The sequence below is a fragment of the Hyaena hyaena genome, unplaced genomic scaffold (assembly GCF_003009895.1).
Source record: "Hyaena hyaena isolate Hyena2069 unplaced genomic scaffold, ASM300989v1 scaffold_194, whole genome shotgun sequence".
Lineage (NCBI taxonomy): Eukaryota > Metazoa > Chordata > Mammalia > Carnivora > Hyaenidae > Hyaena > Hyaena hyaena.
Window position 1 is genome coordinate 1,519,963 of NW_024080826.1, and position 19,938 is coordinate 1,539,900.

Here is a 19,938-nt window from a genome sequence, read left to right on the forward strand (position 1 = left end):
CACGCCCAAAGCGGGCTTCCCAAACCTCAGGCCCTTTGTGGCGGCGGCCCCTGCCCTTTGCCCCCCTCGATCTGGAGCTCCTGAGGCCGGTACTTCCACGTCACCAAGTCTCTGCTCAAACGCTGCTGACTAGCGTTGCCCAGAGCTGTCTTCCCGTCACCCAGACAAAGGTCTCCGGAGAGAGCGTGGGCACGGAGCTGCCCACAACCCTGTCTGCCACCAAAGCTCCGGGACCGTGTCTGTGGCCCTGCCCTTGCCCCCCACCAGCACCGCTCCTGGGCCCCAGGTCCTGTGCACCTGCCTCAGCCCGCAGGGCAGCCCCTTCCTTAGTCTCCTGCGCTTGGCTGGGGGCGCCTGGGAGGCTCAGTCGGCTGGGCATCCAGCTCTTGATTTCACCTCAGGTCATGATCTCAGGGTTTGTGGTTTGAGCCCCACGTCTGCCCCGTGATGACAGTGCGGAGCCTGCTTGGGGTTCTCTCTCTTCCTTCCTCTCTCCCTGTCCCTGCCGCATTCGCACTCTCTCTTTCTCTCAAAATATATAAGTAAACTTTACAAACATGAAAAATTTTAAAAAATGCTTTGCTGTATTAATACTTCAAAATAGGCTTGGATAAAAAATAAATAAATAAAAGTTGAGTGTTGCAAAGGCCTGGGGTTTCACCTCCTGTGATACGACCTGGTCTTTACACAAGCGTCTAAATGGCCCTTCACCGAATGTCGTTCTAAGGCCCGGCCACTTCCTCTCCCTCCGGCCCGCGGGCTGCTGCTGCCCAGATGAGAACAGAGCGGCCCCGTCAGTCGTGTCTGAGAGCAGGAAGCGGCCAGGATCCGGAGGCCCCAGACCCCGAAGGAGCCAGACCACATGCGATGCCCTCGTTGCTGGTATCAGGGGAGTGGGGACCCCTTCCCGCCCCTCCCCCAATCAGCCACAGACCCTGCCCTCACTCTGCGCGACCCCCTCCTGGGCCTGCATCTCCAGTCTGTTTCTGATCCACCAGCACTGACGTTCGTGTTCCGTTTGCTCTTTTACCCCCAAATGACTCCTCTGTGTGTCACTGGTCACCCTACTTCTAAGGCAAGTTTGAGAGGGGCAGTTGGTGGGCTGAGGTCCCTCATTGTGTCTCCCCCATGGGGGGACAGTGGGAGGATGTCATGACTAGAATAGAATACCGAGAGAGGACTGGAGCAGCGAGTGCAGGATGGGGTTCAGACCAGCAGATGGGGGGGTGGGGGAGGGGAGGCTGACAACCAGTAACGGCCCACTCTGCATGACCAGGTAAGTGCCTGGGTGGAGAGTGGCAGCTTTATCCAAAGGACAGGGGACTAACGTCTCCCTCCCTCCACTGACAGAGCTCCCAGGGCCCTCTGAGCCCCCCGCCCTGCGGCAGGGGGAGTCGGTCGCCACCACATGGGCAGGGGTGAAGAGGGGAAGGTGCACCTCCCTCACAGAAGCATTCCATAGACAGGGTCACAGGCTGGATGGCCCCAAGGACGAGAAGGGCTTCCTCCCGGCTCCGACAGCGTACGTGTCAACCCCACGGGCCAGGCTCCCTAGTAAATAGGCAGCATGAAATCCATTGGCAAACCTTTCCCGTTCTGTAGGCCTCCGGGAACTGTGTGTACACATTCCTCTCTGCGTCTCTCTGCTATTGCATTAGGTTTCTATTTCCAGCCAAGTACGTCCACATAGTGAAATCAAAGAGATGTAAGTAGCTTATTTTAAAAAGCGCTGGGCTCTGTGCCCAAAGCTTCCCTACTTCCTAGAGGAACACGTTTTCAATCTCTATAAAGACTTTCTCCTGGCATTTATTTCTGTATATTTGTGTAATATGCCATCCTGCTATTTCTTGATTAGTCAACATTGTAGGGTGTCTTATTGACTTTCTGTTAAAGAGTGAGAGAGCCTGCACCCCACCATCCGCCTCCCAGCATGCGTTAGTCACACGGGTGTACGTTGTTTTCTGCTGCATGGATGGACAGCTTCTATTCTCACATGGCCTTTATGGGTTTTCCAGGAAGTTGAAAATCACCTTGTGTTTTTATTTGTTCAGTGTCCAGGCACTTCTCAGTAGCCTTTCTAAAAGTTTCAACACATCTGTTGAATTCCTCAGAACTTTTCCTAGCATTCAGAAAGCTCTTTTTCCTTTCTCTTCTCTCCCCTTTGTTGGGCCTCTTTTTCCAGATTTCCATCTTATCTAGGTTTTTTTTTTCCCCTTATTTTATTAAAGTGCATTATCCAGTAGTCTTCAAAGAAAAAGTTCAGGAGGAAAGAGATAGATAGATAGATAGATAGATAGATAGATAGATAGATAGATAGATGATAAATTGATAGATATGGATAGATAATGGATTAATGAACAGATTGATCAGTAGATAATGGACGGATGGATGGGTGGGTGGGTAGATGGATGGATAAGCAGACAGGTCTTGCTTTCATGTCTGAAAATATCTATATTCCACCTTCCTTCTTGGCCTATATCAGTAATTCTCTGTCTGTAGAATCTTTTTCTATGGGTGCAATGCCTTCTAATCTCTGTGGATATTAACTCCTGCTTCCTGTTCTTTTTAGCACCTTGGTTACCAGGTGCTAAATGAGTAAATGAGGAAACCCTGACATCATGAATGTTCAGGGCAGTCAATGGTGACTGGCGTGAGTGGTATTGCTCACTGTGCATGTGAGCCACCAAGGGGCTGTCTGTGGGAAGACCTCCCTTGTGGGGTCACCACTAAGGGCTTGGGTGTTAGCAATGCCACAGGACACTTTCACTTAAACATCAAAAATACTGACCTTCACCTTCTTTTCCAAGCTGAAAATAGTGGAGAATAAGGAAGGTTTCCTACCTCTGTGCAGGTCACCCTGAAAGGAAAGCACTGATAAAACTTGGCAAAGTCACCTTTGCAGATGGCTGTGGAGCCACTGGTACGGAGGGGGACAGTGGCAAACAAGTTCCAGGCCCTGGGGAGACTGCAGGGAAGGGCCCGCTGCAAACCCCTCGGGAGCCCAGCCACTTGTGGCAGGAAGTAGGCAGGGGCCAAGGCGTGATGTCATGTTCTCGCCAAGCCCACACTTCTGCTAACAAAAGAGAAATTCGTAAGAATTAATTCCACCTAGATTAATCATCCTGGCTTTTCTCCCCTTATTGAGAAAAAAAAGCAGAACCCTTTCCCCCCAAAAGCCCATGAACTTTCCAAACAGACTTTGTACAGGAACGAATTCCCTGAATTCTTTTATTTCTGCAAAGCCTGGAAGAATCGAGCAGGGGAAGGGACAGCCACACCCAGGGACGGGATGTGGTGGAGAGAAAATTCAACAGGAGTGAGGTCACACCCTGACTTGGCCCAGGGCAGAGGAGGGGGGTGCTCTGGGGGAGAACAAGCATGTGGGTGCACATCCCTCGGGAGCCAAATGTCCCTGTGTCAGCCAGACAGATGTCACCAAGAAACGGGGCAGCTGGATGGGCCGCTAACAAGTGGCACAAGACCCAGTCAGCACCCAAATGACCATCGATGGGACGATGGTGAATGAATCGTGACCATCTGTGTGTGATCAGTAGAAAGAGAAAGGAAGGCTGCGAGGCACTGAATTGGAAAGTTCACAGTGCACTTTTGGTGGAAAGAGGTCTCAGAACAAGATATATGACGTGCCTCAATTTTCACCAAGAAGTAAAAGGCTCGCTCTCTTTCCAAGTCTGTGCCCACCGTGTGGAGAGGCAGAAGTGCTTCCTCTGGAGTAACAAGAGAAAACGTAGGGGAGGTTCCCAGCAACCTGCTGACTCTGGACTCTCAGCCTTTTAAAACAGAGCTGGAGGGAGGTGATTAACACTCATGAATGTTCTCCTCTGTGCCTCTCTACCGCTTTTACTGTTCAAACTATGAAAGAAGCTATGCCCTGGACCCAAGCCGTCACGGGTACGTGTGCCTAGAATATCATATGGTTGGATTATAGTCATTGGTTTGTCTTCTTTGTAGTTACATGTGCTTGTAAGCCATTTCTACACTGAAAATATAATATATGTTGGGAAAAGAAAGCAGTATGTACCTGTGTATAAACCTGAACCGAAGAATTGTATTCACATTGGAGAGTGTCTGCTGGCCTTTCTAGTGCTGGTGAGCCGAAGACATTGGGTGACACCACTGTCACATGACCAGCTGGTACCTGCAGACACCGGCCCGTCTATAAGGGGCTGAAGGCGGTGGCGGGCAGGTGTCCTCACTCATTCACCACCTGTGCTCAGGCTCCGCCCCTCAGATGCTCTGTGGACACCGCCCCGGTCACCCCGGGGGCTCTAGGGGAGCACGCTTGTCTGTAGGTGCTGCTCGGAAAGTGTGACAAACAGTCCTTTCCAGAAGCTTCACCAGTAGGGACAAGTCGCTCTTCTGAAATGGCCCTCACCTGTCTCAGCGCATTCGGGCTCAGCCTGAGAGCCAGGCCGGTCTGGGGAGTCTCACCTGGGCCCGGAAGATTAGCCGTTCTAACCCACGAGAAGGGACCCCACTCTGTCCCGCCCCATCCTCCACCCTCGGCACCCAAGAAATAGGACCTGGAGACGTGAAGGGATCGGGGCTGAGCCAGACTTCACACCCGCATCTTCTGATCCGTATCGGGCCGTTTCCTCCTCCTGCACACAGTTGGGGGGCCGCGGTCCCAGCCTCCCTTGCGTTCTGGAGCGTGAGGGCAGGTGAGGGCAGTACTAGAAGGAGAGCCCTTCGAGCGCCCCTGCACAGAGCGCCCTGCATCCTGGGAGGCAGGGGTTCCCGAAGGCAGAGCACAGGCTCACGCGGAGAGAAAGAAACTTTCGGGGCCACCCCGGCCCTGGGGAGTTCCTCGGCAGTGAGCCCATCAAGACGGCAGCAAGCCCCTCCGTGTCACCCCCGGCGACACCACGGCCCTCCGCAGAGCCAAAGGCGAACTCGGCCGCTCCGGGGTGAGGCGTGGACCCAGGCTCCTTGGCAAGCAGGTCGCCACCACCAGCTGGACAGCGGAGGGGCATGGTGGCAAGAAGGGCCAGACTGATGTTCAGCAATAATGACAAAGCAGGGGCCTGCAGGGGAAACAGGAAAAAGAGCAAGAAAAATCACCACCAAACACAAAAGGATCAGCACGAATACGAGCAATTAAGAAACAACCGAACAGCACGGGTACCCTGGAGCCCCTCCATGCGCGTAAGCCCCTCAGGGGCGTGGGGTGCTCCTGGGGTGCGGAGCCCGCAGGCCAGCTTCTCCCCTCCTCTCCTCTCCGTCCGCACGGAGGGCGCCAAGACGGAGGAGCCCAGGGCCGGGGACACGAGGGGGGTGGGGCAGGACCACGTTCCCTGGGGACAAGCTGCCCTGTGGTGAGACCTCTTAGCGCAGGGCAGGTTTGCTGGACGTGGGAGCTTCAGGGCTCCTCCTGGATGCCTCGGCCCGGGGGCGGGGTCAGGCCTCTGACGGTCACGGGCGGGCAGGAGGAAGGAGCATGGGTTCTGTGCTGTGGGCTGTAAGAGCAGACGGAGGTGACAGAGCAGCTCAAGTCCGTCCTCAAAGCAATGACTTCGGTGCCTTCAGAGATGGTCTTGGCGCGTCCAATTACCCCGCGGGCAAGCCGACTCGGAGGCAGCCTTGCCTATCACGTGGGTAACAGTTATTTTAAACCCACGCACATACATACGGTGCTTGGGGAGACAAAGAGAAACCACCAGGAGGGTGGCAGGAAGGGGGTCTCTCTGGGGTCCACACTGGGCAGCGGGGAAACCATGGGGCGCAGGGTTCCGGCTTGGCTCACACCAACTCTCCACTCGCAGAACGCTCACCTGGGACCCCATCGGTGCAGAGTGCCAGCACCCAGCTCATCTTTGCGCTGAGAAGGAAATTCAAAGTCACTGGTTCCCGAGCTTTCAAGAAGGTTTTCCTATTTTCCAAGAATTTATCTTGCTACCACCATATTGGAAATCCAAGGCAGATGTTGAAATGGATGAAACAGATGTGCTTGAAAGATATTCAAGGTCAGTGTTCTTTGATAAAAGTGGTCTGTAAAACAGAATGGGTGGAATTTCACTTGGGGATAGATAGATAGATAGATAGATAGATAGATAGATAGATAGGTAGATAGATATGGAATATAACCCAGCCAAAGAAGAATATGATCTTGCCATTTGCAATGACATGGGAGCATGAAGAACGTATAGACTTGAATCACCATGTTGTGCCCCTGATACTAATGTAACATCGTGTGTCAAGTATACTGCAGTGTTAAAAAAGATGGGAAAGGGGCGCCTGGGTGGCTTAGTCGGTTAAGCGTCAGACTTTCACTTAGGTCATGATCTCGCAGTTCGTGGGTTCGAGCCCCGCGTCAGGCTCTGTGCTGACTGCCAGCTCAGAGCCTGGAGCCTATTTCAGAGTCTGTATCTCCCTCTCTCTCTGACTCTCCCCTGCTCACGCTGTCTCTCTCTCTCTCTCCTAGAAATAAAATAAAAATATTAAAAAAAAAAAGAGGGGAAAGATTAAATAAAAAACAAAACAAAAAAGCATAGTAAATGCCAATTTTCAAAACTTCAAAAGATAAATGAAAGATAAAATTCTTCTTTCCCCCCGGGTAATCACAGCACTGAATTTTTCTTGTCTTTTTATAAAGTGGGTGTTCTTGCAAAACCTTACATACACACATCGTTTATACAATTGAATAATTATGTTTCTATATAATCCATGCTCTTCATCTTCCTGTTATAATTTAAAATATATCATCAATATCAGTACAATCAGACCCACACTTTTCTTTTTTAAAAGTGGTCTAAGATTCGTCTTATGGATAGAACAGCTTGTTTAATCTGTCCCTCAGAGATGGGTGTTTTTATGGTTCCCAGAATTTTAATTTTTCAAACGATTATGGAGGGAACCTGGTCACACTGAATCATGTGACTTGAGGAGGACAAAGATCTGCCCAAGTCAGATACAGTTCCAGTGTATTTAAGCCCATGGAATCCGTGGCACTAAAGCAGCCTGCATTCTTACGTTTGATAGCTATCGAAGAATGCTCTTCCAAAAATGTTGCCCTGAGCTACACCCCACCCACACTACAGCGCATGTCTTTGATTTCCAGTTGCTGAAATGTAAATGTAGATCTGAGTGTCTTCAGATATTCAAAGGCTACATGCATTTCTTATTCAACAACATTTTGGCGCTCCCCCAAAAATCTGGAGGAGACAGAATTCGACACCGTCCAAAGTCTGTGTGTGTGTGCCCGTGTGTTTCCTGAAGGCCTAGAGGTGGCTTTATTCTTGCCTGTGGTCACATTTATAACCTGCAGTAGTCTACTGAGAACTCTTTATTGCTTTGTAAAGTTTAGACAATACCTATTGTCTTTCCCCAACAAGTGTTGAGCTCACCACTTCCTGTCCGAGCCCATGCCCCTCCCCTGCATCCTTAATCTCCCCATTCTGGAGAGTCACGTGGGTTCGCACCCCACCCGCCTGCTCGGCCTTGGTGGCGTGGAGGTTTGGAAAGCTGACCCCGCTGTGGATGCCTGCGCCAGCCTCACCACCGTCCCCTCCCTCCAATGACCACTGCCTCCTTTGGTCCTTGAATTAAGCTCCTGACCAGATTCTCCATTCAAGTACTGCTTTCTGTGTGCACTGGCACGCTGGAGGACCCCACGGCACCCTCACCCAGACACCAACCGGCGGGGACCAGATTCCCACTGGACTTTCCACTCCCCACGTTTTCTCATGAAATCCACAATCACTCCCACTCCCACTTGGAGGTGACTTTGTTCCTCTGTCTGGATGCCAAGGGACCCCCCACCTGCTTCAGGACGATGAACTTCAGAGGACCACCTCAGGCTGCCTGCAGCCACACTGCTGGAAGCATTCAATCCTTCCTTATTTTGAGAACATCCGTCCGTCAGAACACTGCAGATTAATTAACCCTGCAGAATGAAGCAAAACCGTCCCCTGAAAGACTTTTCTCATAAACATGCAATGCTCCCCATTGCTTCCCAGGTTCAATGACAGTGAGAATTTAATTTCCCTTGCATGTCGTTTCTCTGAGTGCTGGGCTAGGTAAGTGGACAGGCTCAGGGCAAAGCACTTGAGCCTTGCCCCGGCAGGCCCCGGGGTCAGATGCAGAAAGAGGCACTTGCGTGTCCCCTTCATCCACGTGGGTCCCAGCCTGTTCTTAGGGGCCCCCGAGTGTCTCCTCACAGGCTCTGCTGTGTCGTGTTCTCCCTTACTGTGTGTGCAGCTGTTCTTTGAACAGACCTGCAGTGACCTCAGGCCAGCCCCTAGTAACACACACACACACACACACACACACACACACACACCCCTTATTCTAGTCTTTTTCCAAGCAGTTCTGTTTCCCTGGTCAAACCTACCTAATAAAGTCATATATTACTCATGAACAAATGCATCACGTTAAATCACAAAGCTCTGCCTGCCTCCTTCATACAGTGCTGCCTCGCTCAGATCGTGTGCAGGGGACACACTCACTTTTACAACGGCCATAGAAACGCCCATTTCCTTTGCCAGTGTGCCGTGAAGCTGGCAGGCTTCGAACTTCAAAGGGTCCACCTGACGTGTCCCGGAGCAAAAGCATCAGGGAGTGGGGGGATTAGCCGGCCTCCTAGGCTGGGGCCATCCCTTCCGGACTGCCTTCCTCCCCCCTGCACTTTGTCCACTGGAACCCGACCGGAGCTCCGCAGCCGCAGATGGGCAGGAAAAACATAAAAATCAGCCTTGCTTCACCAAGGATCCCGCCCAGGTGCTGCTAGACCCGCCTGGGCCTCTCTGGGCACCCCTGTCTTTAACCTACGCCGATGTCTGTGTGAGGCTGTGAGCACTTCGAGAGGGAAAGCATCGCGTACGAGTGAAAACACTGGAGAAGCAAGGAGACTCGTCAGCGTGACTCCCTTTCAGGCCCGATCTGCTTCCAGGAAAATGTTCTCAGGCCGTCAGTTCCCTTGACTTGTGACTTTGGCCGTGTGACCCTGATGCTTGCGAAGAACCACATCCTTCCCAGGTGGGAAGTGTCACCACAGTTCATAAAACATGGTACGGATCAGGGACATCCGCTTCCTAAACTTTAAAGGGACGGACGATGCCTCTGACGAGGTGGGGGTTTTTAATTTTTTAATGTTTATTTCCTTTTGAGAGAGAATGACAGAGCGAGTGGGGCAGGGATAGAGAGAGAGGGAGGCACAGAATCTGAAGTAGATTCCAGGCTCTGGGCTGTCAGCACAGAGCCCAACACGGGGCTCAAACCCACAAACCGTGAGATCACAACCTGAGCCGAAATCGGACGCTTAACCGGCTGAGCCACCCAGGTGCCCCTGAAGGGTCATTTAATGAAATAGGAAAATAAATACCATATGTTAAGTTTAAAAACCATGACAAAGCATATGTAACAAAAATTGTAAATATGTTACACGGGGGCTTCAGCTCGGGTCATGATCTCATGGTTCCTGGGTTCGAGCCCCGAGTCGGGCTCTGTGCTGACAGCTCAGAGCCTGGAGCCTGTTTCAGATTCTGTGTCTCCCTCTCTCTCTGCCCCTCCCCTGCTCATTCTGTCTCTCTCTTTCTCTCTCAAAAATAAACATTAAAAAAATAAGAAATAAATGAATGAATCATACAACATGCATGTGTTTGTGAGATGTCCAATATTATTACTATTTATTATTCCTGAGTAGTCAGATTTTGAGATAATACTTTTTATTTTTCAAATGTTTTATAATAAATATGTATTTCTTCAAGAATTAAAAAATAATAAAAAGTGCTGTTTGGTAAGAGGGACAGAGACATATTTAACTTGTTGAAAATGAGACCTCACCTTAAGTTGAGGCTTAGCTCCACTATAATGTACAAATCTGGAAAGTGCCAGAAGGCATACTTTTTTTAAGTTTCTTTATTTATTTTGAGACAGAGAAAGAGAGAGAGAGCACAAGCAGGGGAGGGGCAGGGATAGAGGGAGAGAGAGAACCCCAAGCAGGCCCCGTGCTGTCAGCATAGAGCCCATCATGGGGCTTGAACCCATGAACCATGAGATCATGGTTGGACGCCTCAAAATTAAGAGTTGGGTGTTTAACCAACCAAGCCACCCAGGCGTCCCAGAAGGCATACTTTGAACCTATCTTGTGCAACATCAAACTCCCAAACTTGGCCTTCTTGAGCTCTTTCCCTTCCGGTGATTATCTTTCCAAACCCCTCCCTCCTGCCTCTTACCCAACACACCACCACCCTGAAAGCCGACATCCTAATATGGCCATCGGCTCTGTCCCCTCCGCTCCTCACCTCCAGCCACCACATCCGCACCGACCCCAGGTCCAGCCGCACACCTGTCCTCAGTCCAGGCCGCTGCCGGGCTTCAGATCGCGCCCTCCACCCCCCAGGGCCATCCCCACCCCGAGCCCCGCACTTCCCCCGCCGGGGCCGTGCGGACGGCCGATCTCCACTGACCACCCTCCTCCAGCCCGGGCGCAGGCAGCAGGCCCACTGATGCAGAAGTGAGCTCTGGATTTCCAGCCACCGAGCCTGTGACTTGGTGGCTCTCGCCATCTCAGGAAATGATAACACCGTTCAGTTAGCTCGTCCCTCGATGCCACAGGCACCCGGGTCATTCACTGGTGCAACGTCTTATCAGCCACGGCCCCAAATTATGCCCTGGACCCGTCCATTCCGTCCCACCTGCCCCGCTGCTACCGGAGTGCCGGCCGACACCGCCTCCCGCCCTGCAAAACCGCTCACCCCTAACCGATCTCCACAAGTTCATTCCCCCTGCGGTCTGTATCTGCACGTAACCCTGCAACCCTAAGCCCCAAAACGTGGTCCAGTCCTTGCAGGGGTTTGGGCCACGCGCGGGGGACGGGGGACTCTCTCCTGCGCAGGTCTGCAGCCGCGTCCAAGGGCTCGTCCCTCATCCACCTTTTCCCTCCCCGGGTTCCAAACACTGCGATCCCTTTCTATTCCTCAGACGGACAGAGGCCGGTCACAACCCAGGGACCCGGTGCTTGCTTTTTCCACCGACAGGACTGTTCCCTTCTCAAACTTTTACAGCCAGTCCCTCCTCACCCTGCACCACTGGAGCACACACGGTTTCCTCAAACGGCTTTTCTGGTTACCTCTGAAGACAAGTCACCACGCCCCAGCTGGACATCCTTCTCGCCCGCGTGGTCCGCTTTTACTTCCTCCCGCACACCTATCGCTCCCTGTCTGAAACCCTCACCTTCCGAGCGGCCTTTGGTGGCACGGACCAGTGTCCATCCCTAGAAAGTAAACCCCATTCTCCGTTCCCCAGGGTCTAACACAGTGCCTGAGATCAGGGCATTTGGTTGCATGGGGAACAAGACTTTCTCGCGGTTTTCACGTCAGCGCGTCCCACTAACACTCCTGCTCGTCCGTGTGAGACGAAGCCCCAGCCACAGCCTAAGGCTTCCTAGTCCAGACTGGGATGAGCTGCAGGCAGCTGGAAGGCTTGCCGCACACGCTGGGGCCTCGCCAGCCGCCGCTGAGGGAGGAGGGCGCAAACGCACGTCGGGCCGCCGTGAAAGTGTGCTCAGGCTGCGAGGGAGCCCTGGCCCGGGAAAGCCGCACTCTGCGCCTCCAAGGACACCATGTGCGCTCGCTCGAGCCGGTGGCCTGTGCTGGGGAAGCAGGCGGCTGCCACGTGGTTGATCAGGGGACAGAGGACAGGCTTCGCCCTCTCCCTGCTCTTCGGTCCTGACCTGAGAGACGGGCTGCCCTCCAGGGAAGGGACGTGCAAAGGCTCCGGGTCCGGTGGAGGGAGTCCGGATGTGACCATGTCGCTTCCGTTCCATCCACCGTCGACCTCCCCTCGAGAGAGAACTCACGCTCGTGCTGGCAAGGCACCCCCACCACGGCTCCGGGAAGCCTCCGGAGGGATGCTCCGCAGAGGGAGGACCCCTGCCCGGCTGCAGACCCCCCCGCCAGGTGCCCCCTTCCTTCTGAGACATTCTTCTTCAAAGTTCTTCAAGTGCAGCTGGGAGCCCCAGGTGTTCAGGGCGCTGTGTTTGGAGACACATCGAGGTGCACGAATGTGAGACCTGGGGCCAAGTCCTGGAGATTGGGGGGAGGGGCCTGATGTGTGAGGACAGGGCGCCGTGGTGGACAGTGGCCGGCCACAGCCTCCTGGACACGGCCCCGAGCCTCCGGGACCTGGCTCTCCGCCTCTCCCAGAACCGGGGATGCCTGGAAACAACGATCACACCAAATGCTGCGGAGCATGTGGCGAAACGGGGTCACGGCTGGCGGGAAGGGGAGCTGGTCTGGCCGCTCTGGGAAGGGCTCGGTGACTTCTTAGAAAGCTAAACACGCACATACCGCGCAGCCCAGCAATAGGCTCCAGGACGTTTATCCTGGACAAACAGAAAATTACATGGACGCCGACGCGCACACACGAGGCGTGCAGCTCTCACAGCCGGAAACACCCCGGATGCCCGTCGGTGGGCGAGCGGAGGGCCATCCACACAGTGCACGCTGATGAGCCACAGATGGGACGGGCACAGAACAGTCGGTGGGTCTCAGGGAAACTGTGGAGCGAAAAGGCCACTCTGAGAAGGTTGCACACTCCCCACTTGCGTCTCTGCAGGGCTCTTGAGCTGACAAGTTACAGAATGGACGGCGGACAAGTGTGGTCCGGGTTGGGAGACCTCCAGCTGTGCCCGTGAAATGGAGCCCGCGGGACCCTTGCACGTGATGACGTCTGAGTCAAGTCAATGGACTGTTCAGCTATCACCCTCCCGGCTGTCTTCGCGCTGTTGTAATGTTACTATTGGGGGAACCGACTGCCGGCTCTATGGGGTCCATTTTCTCACAACTGTACAAGTCACTCTACATCATCTAAAAATAAACCGGTAAAGAATTGAGGACGTAGGCGTGTCATGACATAGCTTCAAAAATATGCGGCCTCATAGTTCAGTGAATAGAAGTTCTATTGATCAGAGATCCTTGAGCCGCCACAGCAATGAGGGGCTGCTCTGTATCTCCGCACAAGTCGGGCCACCAGAAACCGGCAAACTAGCAAACAGCGAGAGTCTGGGGACCCAGAAACCGTCAGGCCCGTGGCTGAGGCCCACGCTTGCACTCGCACAGGCATGCCTGAAGCAACCAGGCGTTGCTTGGTAAGGCCGGGCGTGCTAATCGCCTAGGAGCCTGGAGGTGTACTTCTGGGGAGATACATGCGTCACTGGCAAGTCCAAGGGGGGACGCGCCCCAGGGCTTTTACAACTGAGCCTCGGCAAGGTTGCCCTGGGCGGTGCGGACGGGAGAGCACCTGCAGCTGATGGAGCAGCCAGCCTTGCAGCAGAGCAGCAGAGGCCCCCAGTCACCTGCAGAAGGAGGGGACAAGGGTCTGCACCAGGACACGAAGGTGACGAAGGCGCGGGGTGTACGGGAACTTGCACCTCGAGGATGTGGGCCTCACACGAGACTCGGGGGTCGGGAACGACACCAGGAGGAGCCTCTGCATGATTGCGCAGAGATGGGAGTGCCGTAGGCTGCAAACGAGGGGAAGCAGCGCGAGATCGTTCTGCAGAGTGGAGCTGTCGGGAGGCCAGCAGAGGAACTTTCCTGGATGCGTCTGGGCAGAGCTACGGGCAGCACTTGGGCAAAACCAGAAAAAGCAGGAAGTTCGCAGAGACTCTGGTGGGTGCAAACAGCCCGAAGTTGACAAGTTCCCCAGCGCCTGCTGCTGCCTCGGCCTCCCCTCTGTTCCCAAGCCCCTCCCCTTCTCCTTCCAAGCGGGGGGTGGGGGTGGGGGGTGCTTCAGGTTGGTCCTCAAGGCTTCCGTCGGGCAGGGAGGGGCAGAGATGCAGGGCTGAGCTCAGCGGGTATGCGACTGTGCTTGCAGCCGGGTCCTGCTTCCCTCCTGGGCTCCGAGGACATACTCCCGAGGAAGGGGCGCGGGGCACAGACAAGCCGGGACCCGTAGGGACAGGGGGCCTCCTTCCGTGCTGGCCAGGGGCTGGAGAGGCAGCCGCGGAGCGGAGGCCGGGCGCACGGGGGGTCTTGTCAAGCGGCGTGGCCGGGTACCCAACGTTGCTTCCCAGGGAAAACGCAGCCATTGTCCCCACACAAAACACGCCTGTGGCCTGGCCTGTCTGTAGGAAGTGATTTCTGCAGAAGCATGCTCCAGCTTCGGTTTCCCCGCACACACTCCTCAGCCACGCACGGAGGCACGCCGAGCCTGACGGCCAGCGGGGCCGCGGGAGGGATGGAGGGACACGGCGGGACATGACACACGAGGTGGCTCTGGCCTCCGGTTTTCGAGCTCCTGAGCCTCCCTTTGCCACAAACCGTCCACGGCCTTGGGGGCCTGCTGACTCCCGAGTTCAGAGCCAGATAATGACAGAAATGGTGGCCCAGCAGGTCCGGGCGCACACGCCCTCCACAGCCTCAGGGCCTCTACCAAGGTCACCGGGGCCCGCAGATCCCCACACAGCCCCTCGTCGGACAGGACACGGCCCGGGCCCCGCCACGCCTCCCAAGGCCACACAGCCTCCTCCTGGCCAGCCTAGCTGCAGACCCCTGCCCGCCCCAGGCCCCCGCGGAGCAGAGTGCCATGAGCCAGCGGCATGACAAACGCTTGCTGTCTCGCTCCAAAACCACATTCGTGGTGCCTGGGTGGCTCAGCTGACTCTTGATCTTGGCTCAGGCCATGATCTCAAGGTTCATGGGATCAAGTCCCACGTGAGGCTCCACGCTGACAGCACGGAGTCTGCTTGGGGTTCTCTCTCTCTCTGTCCCTCCTTACACCCTTTCTCCAAAATAAATATGAGTTAAAAAATCTTTGTAAATAAAATACTAAACTTTAAATCAGGAAAAATTGCATGTCGATTTCAAATGAGGTGACCTAGATGTGTTTTTAAGGGGCCAGGCATCTGCCAGTCACCCCCTTCCCTCACAGCCACCAAGGCCACCCCCGCGGGGCAGGTCAACGGACCTTAGAGACAATAGGTGGTGCTTCCTAAGACAAGACATCTGTGCTGTGCTTGCTTCTCCCTGTTCCTGGAGCCGCGCACCCATGGGTGCCCAGACACCCAGGCGTCCAGCAGAGGGATTAGAGCCTCAGGGCATCAGACAAATGGCCGCACTCACGTGGAGCAAGCCTGCCGATCAAGGACAGCCACATCTCAGAGCAGCCAGGAGGGGACGTGCCTTCCTGCAGGGACGTGGTCAGCAACCCAGTGGGGACCTGTGCAGGGCTCAGGCCATGGGGCGGGGGGTGGGGGGGCAGAGCCTTGGCCTGCAGGGTCCCACCCTGAGGGTGGTGTTCCCAGAAGCAGACGCCCCAAGGGGTTCCCAGACATTGAAACGGGACCTCTTGGGTTCTTTGGACTCTCAGCTTATAAAACAGCTTATATTTTAGGACTGATCATAAGAATCATCTTCTTATCAAAACCTCCCCCGGCCCAAGTACCGCTGGAAGACGAATTTTCTTCCCTTTTGCTTAAAAGCTTGCCACGTTTGTTCCCTGCAGAATTGCCGCTGGTATTTTATTACCGCAGGGGTTGGAAATGAAATTTTAGTTACCCAAAAAACCCAACAGCTTATAAGTCTGATTCTCAACCTTCATAGGCCCTGGAGGCTACTGATGGGATTATTTATCCTTGAAACGGCCACGCTGCACTCGCCAACAGCCCGGGCCGGACGCCCGCGCAGCAGGAACCTCAGGGGCCGCTTTCCTAATGACTCGGGAGTTGGGGCCTCAGCTCCTGTGACGCCAGGACGGGCTCGAGTGATTCTGCCGCAGGCCGTCTGCCGCCAGAGGCAGGGCCCTTCCTGGAGCCGGACGGCTCGGGCCCAGCACGTCAGCGCGGCCCCGCGCACACCGCCTTACTGCTTCCAGGCGTGCTTTCCACCGTGTGCAGCGCGGGAGGGGCTCTCAGCCTCCACTCCGCACGCTCTCTGTCCATCTAAATGGGTACCTTCCCCAAAGGAGCTGAGAAGCTGGTGGGGCCGCTGCCGTCTGGGGATGTTGCTGAGAAAGAAGGAGCCTGGGAGCCTTCCCAGCGCTCGGAGGACGGGCTGGGGGCGGAGGGCCGTCCCTTCCTCCGCTCTGACCGTTGGGAGCCTCCCATGCTCAGGACACGGTGGGTCCACCAGCTGCTTGGTGACCTTAGCAAACACCACAGACGGGGTGCTCGAAGCCACAGAGACTACTGTGTCCCGTCCCGGAGGCTGGGGGTCCCAGAGGCAGGCGTGCACGCGCCGGCTACCCTGGGGGCCTCCCTCCTGCTGTGCAGACGCCGTCTTCCCCCTGTATCTTCACGTGGGCACCCTCTGGGAGTGCCCATGTCCTGATCTCTGCTCATAAGGACCCAGTCGTGTGGGACGAGGACCCACCCTGACGACCTCTGGTACCGAACTCACTTCTCAGGGCCCTGTCTCCACGTGTTCCGATGTGCTGGCGGTCGGGCCTTCGACATACGGCCCCGGGGACCTGACAACCCAGCCCACGACACACAGACGGTGTCGCGGGAACGCCCACGGCTGTGCTGACCTCTTCCTGCCCGGTGACAAGGGTCAAGGACTGGGGCCGGACGCTCTAAACCAGCCCAATGCACGGAGACGTCCCACAAAGGCCTTAGAAAAATAAACTTGGTAGAACTTGAACGTAGAAGGTCTCTTCCCATCCTGTTCACTGGAGCATGATCAGCAAACCACGGCCTGAGTCGAATCCCACGGCCGGGCCGGCCGCCTGGCTCCCGGATGAGGCCGGCCTGGATCATGGCCACATCCGCGGGGGGGGGGGGTCATGTCTGTGGTTTCATAAGGCTGAGCAGCTAGAACCCTGTGGACCCAAAGACTAAAGTGTCTGTAGAAACTGTGGGCCAGCCCGACCCTGAGGTCCCCCCGCCCCCCCGTGGCAAGCACGACAGTCATCTGCCCACAGGCACGGCTCTGCATGGCTTGGTAGGATGCAGCAGGCGCTGCCGGGTGAGCGGGTGGGCCTGTGTGTGGACTGAGGGGGGGGAGCACAGCCCCAGGAAACGCCTTGAGGGACGCAGTGAACGTCCCGTGCCCCCGAGGTGGCTCCCGTGTGCCTCGGGCTGAGGTCCCCCGACCCTGCGTGACCACGGCAGGTGACCTGGCCCTCTGTGGGAGAGCGCCTCCCCCGCCCCTGCTGACCCGCGGGGGCTTCTGCCCACGGGACCTGTTGCTGGAGTTCCCCGTCCCGTTACATGCGGAAGACCTCGTGCCCCTCGATCCCGCACACACCGGCCACCGGCCCGCGTCTGCGACAGGCCAGTGCGGGCTCTGGCTGCCTGTGCCTACGCGCCGCTTCGCGCCCACGCGCAGTGTCGAAGGTGTCGGCCGCGCCACTGGCAAGACGGAAGACTCACGAGGGCCTGACCAAACTGCCTCCTACTGAAAATAAAAATTCCCTTCGAGGCACCTGGGTGGCTCAGTCGGATAAGCTCAGACCTTGGTTCAGGTCATGATCTCACTATTTATGAGTTCGAGCCCCATGTCGGGCTCTGCGCTCGGAGCCTGGAGCTGCTTCGGATTCTGTGTCTCCCTCTCTCTCTGACCCTCCCCTGCTCACACTCTGTCTTTCTCTATCTCTGTCTCTCTCAAAAATAAATAAATATTTTAAATATTAAAGAATAAAATCCCCTTCATTCTCTCCAAAGCCCCAGTCTCTCATTGTCCTTAGGACTTGGCGCTGCCCCAAGGACATGCAGGGCCTGGGAGATGCAGGGCCCCTCCCTCCCTGAACCACAGCTGTGTTAGGTGTGAGTGGCCCCGGGGGGGGCTCAGAGCTCCCAGGGACGTCCCTTCATTTCCTGGCGCCTGGGCACCTCAGCGCAGCCCCACAGTCCGCCCCGCAGCCCCACCCACTGGCACGGACACCCAGATGCAAATCGATTCCCAGGAGCAGCCTCCGGCCCCCGCAGCCTGGGGTGCAGGTGCAGCATGCCGCCTCCGGAGCCGAGCTCCGGGGGCCTCCGGACCCGGGACACAGTGGGGGCCGAGAGCCATTCCCCGGGGCTGCTGTCACCATCCCGCTCCCTGAAAGCAGGAGGCATGTGTGGCCCGGGCTGACTGGGTCCTCCAGGGAGATGTCGCTTGCTTCCCTAGAAGGACCTGCGAACACCAGGCTGTGGTGTGCCGTCCGGTGCCGGGACCTCGTTCCTGCTGGTCACAGAACCGTGGGGAAGCCTCGTCGTCCATGCGCGTAAGATGAACGTAGGAACAGCAGCCTCCCAGAGCTCCTGAGCGAGGTAACAGCAGTGACAGACGCAAGCACTCAGCGCAGGTGCCCAGCATGCGGGAGGCGGTCAGTGCCTGGCGCTGGGTGAGATCGAACGTTCCCGCCAGGAGTGCGCCGGGGCAGCCTTCTTCCAGTGCCTTCTCCGGGTCCCTTCCTTTCCACCCTGGCTTCTCCCCAGGTCAAAGGCATCTTCCACGACAGGTCACGACCACACAGCTAAGTTCGGCGTGAACGTGTGAGCATCAAGTGCTTCTATTATTAAGCTGACAGAGGAGGGATGAATATTTCTGTGGTGATGCGTAGCGGCTCCTGGCATCCAGGGGCGCCTTTCCCTCAAATCCTTCCAAATAGGGAATTCGCAGCACTTTAAAAATAAGCTCAGGAGACCCCAAGGAATGTGTGGATTTGAAAATATTCAGTGCATTCTGGAAATACCTTTTGCCTCAGAAATATGAAGCGCCAGTGACCACAGGAAGTGCAGACGCGTGAGCACACGGACATCCCTGTTGGGCTCCCGTGGCAGGAGCATTTGGAAACCACGTGAGAACCTTCAGTCAATCTCTGTGCTCTCTGGGCACTTCCACTTTCAGTTGTGGCTTTTAAAAGTGCATGACTCCAGGGGCACCTGGGGGTTCAGTCGGGTAAGCGTCCGACTTCGGCTCAGGTCAAGGTCTCACGGTTCATGGGTTTGAGCCCCACGTCGGGCTCTGTGCTGACAGCTCATAGCCTGGAGCTGCTTCAGATTCTGTGTCTCCCTCTCTCTCTGCCCCTCCCCTGCTAATGCTCTGTCTCTGTCTATCTCTCAAAAATAAATAAACATGATTTTTTTATTTCTAAAAAAATAAAAGTGCATGGCTCCATCCCCCAAACTCCATCTCGTTGGGGAAATAGGACATGTTTCTTTCCCAGGAAGACATATTTGTAATTATTTTTAATAGCGAACGCCCACCCTGAAAATGCAGACGAGTTAGGACAGTGCAATGCCCAGTACTCCCTGAACACTACGTTCGGGGCATTGGGCTTGCATTGTTGTGGCTGGTCCCTCACGACTCAGCGACAGAAGGGTGGCTACCATTTCATCCCTGCACAATAACAAATACGTGCCGATACCTGTGTGCCGAGCGCCGTGCTAGCTGCCGGGCGGACGGCAGAGAAGACGACGGCCCTTCCCAGGCGCAGCTGATAACCTGAGGGTGGACAGCGACCACGGCAACAGGCACAGAGCCACCTGCCAGCACAGCAGGTGGTGATGAGTATCTCAAAAACAAAATAGGGTTAAGGGTCCAGATGCAGGGAGCAGGGTCAGGAGGGACTTCTCAGGAGAGGGGACCTCCAGGTGTCAATGTGAGTGAAGGGGGTGGCCAGTTGTAATGTGGGGAAAAGCCGCTGCAGGGGAGACGAGGAAGGACAGGGCTGGGTGGGGATGGGGAGCGAGGGACGAGGGGCCCACACACAGCAGAGAGACGGACAGACCTGAGCATCACAATATCTTAGGTTTTGTGTGGAGTGGTGGGGGAGGGAAGAGGGTTTAGTGCATTCTGGTATTTTCTATTTCATCCCATTTCACATTTCTATATTTTTAATATTTATTTATTTTTGAGAGAAAGAGAGAGAGACAGAACGTGAGCAGGGCAGGGGCAGAGAGAGGGAGACACAGAATCTGAAGCAGGCTCTAGGCTCCAAGCTGTCAGCACAGAGCCCGACACAGGGCTCGAACCCACAAAGCACAAGATCATG